The sequence below is a fragment of the Macrobrachium rosenbergii genome, chromosome 44 (assembly GCF_040412425.1).
Source record: "Macrobrachium rosenbergii isolate ZJJX-2024 chromosome 44, ASM4041242v1, whole genome shotgun sequence".
Taxonomy (NCBI): domain Eukaryota; kingdom Metazoa; phylum Arthropoda; class Malacostraca; order Decapoda; family Palaemonidae; genus Macrobrachium; species Macrobrachium rosenbergii.
Window position 1 is genome coordinate 19,473,004 of NC_089784.1, and position 7,500 is coordinate 19,480,503.

Sequence of the window (7,500 nt, forward strand, 5' to 3'; positions counted from 1 at the left end):
TGGTAGATTGCTGTTCTTGGCGATTGAGTCTTGGTGGGTTGATTCTGATGAGGCAGTGGGTGTAGCTTTTCTTCTCCCGTCTTTCTAACACCTTACCCTCAGTCAGCGCCTCCTTTTCTTATTCTAATTGGTGTGTGTATTCCTTGCCTTATTCGTGCTACTTTTGATGCAACATGGCGCTTTATCTTGGGAAGCCTCAGTTTAAGTTTAAAAGCGTATCCGTGAATTGAAATGGCTTTTCATTCGTTGCCCTGTGCTTAGTGTGATTGAAATCTGGAAGAAAGCTTGTGTTTGATATACCCAAAATATTTGGTCATTATAACGTAAGGATTTTCTACTGTGGATGCAAGAAAATACTGAAGTACTAACAAAACACTAATGGAAAAACTATTGAGTTCACTTCCAACGAAGACTTTATTGAATAACGTCTGCTGTAGCTTGAAGTTTTGAGACAAAATGATGAATTCTTCGTTAAACAATCCCTTACTCTCTCTCTCTCTCTCTCTCTCTCTCTCTCTCTCTCACACACACACACACACACACACCTCTTCAAAGGCTCAGGAGCTGAGGTTAGACTTTTTGCCTTTGCGGTTAAATCAGTCGAGGTTGAAGCCGTTCTGTGAATGGCCATGATGGGGGCGTGGCAGACCAATGGGGGAATCAGATTCACAACCTTTTGATAGTTGTGAATGACGGTCAACGTGAGTTCAACTTCTTTTTAGTTCTTTTCTCCTTGCCTTTCCTTTCTTTCTCACCGAGCGCAGACGACTAGATATTTTGAGGTTCTCCAGAAGTGTCACATCTACTGTAAGGGGTGAAAAGATGAGAAAAATATGAGGCGAAGAACCGAAGAAGGAAGCGAAGAAGAGGTAATTGTGTCATGAAGGGCACTTTAGGGCATCGTGCCTCACGTATTGGAAAGTTTAATTCAAGGTACTGCACGCAAGATGCGAGCGTATCTTATAACAGCGGGGCTAGTTCTAGCAAGAAAGGAAATGAGCATGAGAGAGGCGGTGGCTAACGGACCATAATATCACCCAGATGACAAAAAACAAAACAAAAGAAAGACGAAGCAAAAAATATGAAGAAAAAAAAAGGTGGTAATGGTATTACAGATCCGCCTCATCCTGTCCTTGTAAAGTCTCCACTTGGACGCAACCAAAAGCCCTGGACGGCGATGTATATCTTAATTAAGATTAGATTATAGGATATTTGAGATCTTGTTTTGATAATGTCGGGCGCTGTAGAAGGTAAGCGGGGGAACACTCCAGCCAAAAAAAAAAAAATGAAGACGGGAACAGCGACGAAGAAAGCCTTGGCTGACGGCCAGTCGCTGCTCTCTCGCTATATAGTACAAACGGCTATGGAATTAATTGGCCGGTAATTGATTGTGGTACAGTCGGGCACACCATGGCAGTCTGATCACAGCCACAGGAGGTCCTCAGCCTCTTGAGCCTTTCATCGATGCCGCCGAGATCTCGGCATTTCGACCGAGACACCGAGGGCCTCCCCGTCCATTTGTCCCCGCCGTGATGACCTCCTCTCGGGAGCCACCAAAAGGAATCGGCATCCCGTGCAAAGCAGTGCGTCCTTCAAGGCGCCTTACTGTCCCGTACCGGGGGTACGTAGGAATGAATACCTGAGTTGGGAACCGCCGGCACGGCTCGCCATGGCCAGCATCGAAATCACCCGAGAGAGTCCCGAGGTGCTGCAGTCATCGCATTACTCCGGCGTCAGTCACATCGTTCCTGGGAGAGTCTCTCGAGACCTCGGTCTATTCGTTCCTGCCCGGGCCATCGGGAGCGACCCTTTTGAATCCGATATGTGCGTTATTCTTTGGCAGTGTTTCCAGAGCCGTCGTTATAATAGTTTCTGTACTATTGCATAGTCGGCTCATGCTTTCTTTCGTTGTGTTGAAATCCAAGACACAATGGTGGGCAGTGTTACGAATTGTGCAATTAAACTCTCGCTGAGCTGAAAAAAGAATTAGTGTGAAAATACAAAACGTAAAGTTAAATTAAATCATTAAAGCAGTGAATCATTTCCTTCGAAAACATACGCATGTAACATCGGTATTACTAATGACAGTTTCTACAGAAATAATGAACTTTGAACAGTGAATTGTGAGAAATTGTGTGAGCGGAAATCATACTGCTGAAACAGAGAACATTGTTTAGTCAAGTGATGATAGAATAGAGTAACCTCAAAATATTCGTCTCATTAATGGGTATGTAATTCTCCAGTTCAAGTAGGAAAAGAAAATATTACGTATTTTCTATTCATCGCCCAGCAAGGACACCGAATTATTTTATTTTGCCATGATATCTTGAACTTTCGATCATGAAGCGACAGCGATGTTTACAGAAATGGCGAATTTTCATGCTAAGGTAAGGCTTCATAACATTTATCCTTCTGTATGATTGAGCATTAAATTACTGTATTAATGTATGTCATACACATACATGCATAAATTATGACTGGAGAAGCACTTCTGAATAACTTTATAGGAGCAGATACTTAGGGCGTTGTCAGTGATGCAGGTGTGTTGATTGTACTCCTTGCCAGTTAATTATTTGCTTTGATCTTCTCTTAAGATTTAGCTTTTTAAGCTACAGTACGCGGATGGTTTTTTTTTTCTTTCATTTTGTAGTTATTTCAATTCTGGCACATGTATCCCGACATCACGTAACTAAACAACCTTTTAAGATGATTTCTTTTAAATTACATTAATGCAGAGAAATGGAGACTTGAAAAGAAAAACATTTTCTTCTTAACCTATATAAGGAAAAATACACAATATATATATAAAGAATATATAGACCACATAAAAGATTTAAATCATAAATGAAGTTTCGTCCAAGGATTCACTATGAAACTAGGGGGAAATTCCACAGTATTTTCGACATATACTGATATTTCGGGAAAATTAAGACTGCTGCAAGTTTACAGCTGAGATTATTTGGTCATTTTCTTATTTGTTTTTCCAGTTTTGAGAAAAATCCATTTCTCACAGTAAATAGTATTTAATATATTCGTAGGTTTTTACACTGGAATTTTTCATTAGAATCGTACAGTACAACTAGAAACGCGAATATATATATATATATATATATATATATATATATATATATATATATATATATATCATTGAAAATAAAAAGTCCACTTTCAACTTTTATCCCAAATAAAAGGTAAGTGGTACCATATACTTTCAACTTTTAAATTACAAAGTCATCTTCAGTATATACTATATATATTATATATATATATTATATATCTATATATACGATTGTATAAATGACAATATATATATATATATATACTATATATATATATATATATATATATATATATATATATATATATATATATATATATATATATATATATATATATATATATATATATATATATATATATATATATATATATATATATATACACACACATATATATATATATATACACATTCGTGTACGTGTGAGAGGGAGACAGACAGACAGGCGCACACACACACAGGCAGACAGAGAATGTATTTCATTCTCCCTTAACTTTTCCCAAAAGATAATAATCTATTATGACTTCTATCTGGCCATTTGAGGCGCCCCTAAAATGCTCTTAGCGGAGCAGAGGCTAATTTCAGATTATACACGGCTGGCCCCAGAGTGACGATTGCGTGTAAAAGTTATTATATTCTAAGTCTCTTATCAGTTAATAAAGACACGGAAATCAAGTAAAACATTTCCTCTCGGGGGCAAATGTAGCGCGTTCGGTTGCACGACTTTCATACAAGCCGCGCTGAAACGCTTAAGATTTTCTCGTGCAGGTTTCCGATTTTTTACGGTATAGTTCCTGGGAGAGAGAGAGAGAGAGAGAGAGAGAGAGAGAGAGATTCTTTCGGATGTATTAGTACATTATACAATTTCCATTATAAATTATTTTTAAACAAAATGTTTATAGTGTTACCATAAGTACAAGGTAAAGGCTGCAAGAGAAGTAGTTTTAAGAAGGACGTGGAGCCTATAATTGTTTAATAGCATTTAAAAGGCTATTAAAACAATGTGAATATATGAAAAAGAAAACGCTGGGAAGAGCAATTCTGTGCGGTTGATGAACGAAACAAAGTTTTCCACAGAAAAATAGAATTAGTAAGAAGATAAGTGAATACATTTCATTGAATTATTACAGTAATGAACTTACAGACACTGAAGAAAACCGATACATACTGAAGTGACGTTAGAAATCCCAAAGACTGCGATGAAATGTATGAAAGTGATAATGACGAGGAAGAAAATAAGAACATAAAGAGAGAGAGAAAGAGAGAGCCCTGACCCTATGGCTCTTCCGGATATCTTTACCGACCTCTGAGACCGCTCTTGGCACCGCAGTTCCTTCAGGCCATTGTGACAAGGACTCGGTTGGCCCCACTCGAAATAGCCACCAGGGTGACATTGTGAGGCCCAACTCCCTCTGCTTTAAACCTCATCGATTACTGACGGACGCTCGGGTCGAAAGTGGCCTCCTCCTCCCCCTCCTCTCTCTTTTAAACAGCTAAAAAGAGAGAGAGAGTGAGGTTGTGCCTTTATTTTTAGACCATTGAAGTATATTCTCAGCTGCGCCCCGGGCCAGCCAGGAAACCCCATTATTCTTTAAGACCTTTATGAAAGAAGGCCGACTTATTACGTTTAGATTAAATTTTGTCAGCCCGTTGTTCGCCTCCGAGGAGTTAGGGAGACAGGCAGGGAATTGTCCCGTCCACTCAAGAATTTCATTATGTTTCAGAGAATAACAGTTATTCGAAAATTCTTGTGCATTAGATTCATTCCGTCATTTTTTACTCACACTTAGTCGTTCACGCCCCCCGCGCCACAGCGGCGTCAAGAAAATTGCCGCAAAGAACCTTGTTGCAAAAGGGGGCCCGTTGATAGCAGGCTTTGGGAATCTTCCTACTACGTGTATCCGTCTCCACTGGCGCCATGGAGGCTTCGTCGTTCTTTCCATCGTGGCTGACTTCATTTCCTGGACAGTATGACACCGAAAATACTCATTAACAGCAATTGATTCTTAAGTGATATTAGTGAACATTAAAAAAGAAAACAGGATCTATAACGGATAATTAGAGATGGATATAATTTGTCTCCAGTGGGCGTTGAGAGTTTGACGGGCAACTCTCCTCATGTGATGACGTCACAAAGGGTTGCATCATCCACCGCTAGGAGGAGGTCTTTTAACACCTTTGACCAGTGATATCGAGGTCCCTAAATGAACAAGACGAAAGTTACCAATAAAAAACAAATGGCACGAAAGAACATCCCATTCATTCTGTTGCTTACGACCTTTCGAATTTCCAGAGAGGTATTTTTCTCATCCTGAGACACCTTTAAATAACCTTACGAACACGGGCCAAAAGTCGTGTATTACGACTGAATGTTCTATGACAACTATGCAACATGACTGGAGCCTCTTTCATTCGGCGCCATCGTCGGCAACAAAAAATTAAAACACGCAAAACTATTTCAACATCGTGGAATGCACCTCACATCTGCCTCCGTTCACTCGCTCTCCGTTCGATGTTTTTTCCTTTTATACTTTTGTTTCTTTGACGTCATGAAGCGCCTTCGTTTTCCACAGGGTAATAACAACGTATTCAACTCTTCATAGCCTCATGGAAGACTTTCGCCAAGCCTTTCTTTCTCGAACGTTTCGGGGTGTGGGGGTGTGTAGGGCCTGGTGGGATGGGGTGGGAAGGTAGGGCAGGCGTAGGCCTTTGGCTACATCAAATACGGTCAAAAAAAAAAGTAAGAAAAAATTCCATGAAAAACGACTCGTCATAGCTTTGCGCTTAGGTATCCACAAACTACCTCAGACCCCCAAATTTGCACGTGGGTCTTAAGTGATCTGCATCGGTCGTTTAGCAGGTCGGTAATTATTACCTCTTGCCCCTCTGTGAATCGTCGGCAAGTAATGGCCGTCGCCTCTACTCGTGTGTATGGTTGGTTTGGGGATTTCCATTCACCTCCATGGAAAGTTTTTGTCGGCCGCTGTTGTTGTACGTCATTACAGCGCCCTTGCATAGTCCGGGTGACTGTATCCTCCTCCTCAGGGGTGTCTGCGTACTCATACAAGGTCCTAAGTGTGACCTCATCTCAGGTGTTTGGTTGACCTTCAGGATTTTGAATCAACATTTAAATTCGAAGACTGACACAGTAACCTCATTTACGAAAGAAAAAACCACTGGGTCCATTGTAAGCAAAAATTTCATACTGTGGGCTGCATATTTCTTAACGCTTACACTGACGCCTGGAAATCTATTTGACTGGAACACCTTGTTAGCTTTTACCTATCAGAGACCTTCTAGCGCCTAAAAGACAAAAAAATAAAAAAAATCTTTAAATCATTATCGCCGACATTATCGCGATAAGATCTGAAAGTGCTGGTGGCCCGAGCACTTTTTTTTATTTTTTTGTTATTTTTTGTTCTTCTTTCCTGATTCCTGTGAGGTGCGCATGTGCTAAAAATGTGCAAAGTTATTTGACTAATAGCCATCATGTTTTATGGAACTGTGTTTTTCATGCCGCGGCCACCCGAATATCGATCATGTCTTCGGATCTCTGTCTGGGTCGAAATTACCACCATCGCGTTTGGTTCCCCCGTCAGGTGGGGGGGTTTGGGGTATTCCTCTCCCTAACAGAATCATACCCGCTCAGGGTACCCCAAATCACCCCTCCCGATACCCTCCATTCGTCCCTCCCTATCCCTCCTCGGCTCGGCTGTCTTTTCCTTTTTACTGTGGCAATAATCATAAACATTAAAAATGTGGAGTCTGTAACTATGGATATTCTCCTGCCTCATCCATAATGTCGAAGCTATATGCAGAAGGCGCCGCTACTCATATGTTTCATTTTTCTTTTTTCCTTTTTTTTTCCTTCGTCTCTGTGCTCCCGCAAGGAATAAAAACCTATGTCATTGTGGATCGAAAATGGTGGCCGATTATTCACCCGATTTCAGGTAATTAGAGGGGAAAGGAAGAGAGTGGGAGGGAGAAACGATGTTCGGTAAAGGGCTCTGATTGAAAGAAAAATCTTGCTTGAGAAGAGGAAAAAAACGATTGATATTCGTCAGTTTAATCGTTTCTTCTAGTCCTGTAAGTTTTATGACAATAAAGCTTTATTTATTCCGTATTTGCAACACAAAATTAATAGATGTTAATGTGAAAATAAAGTACAGAATTAAGTGAACAGAAGGCTAACAGGACGAAGTAAAAAGTCCAATTAAGGCAGTGCATAAGACACGACGCACGAACGCCCGTCTGCCGCCGAGATCCGTCCTGCATGTCAACGCTGTCCTTGGTCCCCTTTTAAATAGGAAATTTAATAATCAACTCAAGTAACACTTAAACGAATTAAGGCAGCGGCCGAGAAAAGGAAATTCCGATCGCCCAAGACATCCTCAACTATGCCCATCTTCTGTAGACTCGTAAATTATTCAGTGGCGGATGCG

General features: G+C 40.5%; 1 protein-coding gene across 5 annotated transcripts in view; it reads left to right on the plus strand.

The window, feature by feature from the left end:
- Positions 1 to 7,500, plus strand: part of LOC136829385 (DNA ligase 1-like) — a 658,152-nt gene that overhangs the window by 616,806 nt on the left and 33,846 nt on the right. The window contains exon 1 of one of the 5 annotated variants that reach the window (XM_067087865.1): positions 585 to 2,387. The exons of the other annotated variants lie outside the window; for them this stretch is intronic. The gene's annotated coding sequence lies outside the window, so the exon portion shown is untranslated. Of the gene's footprint in view, positions 1 to 584; positions 2,388 to 7,500 lie in introns of those variants that run through there. 5 annotated transcript variants of the gene reach the window in all.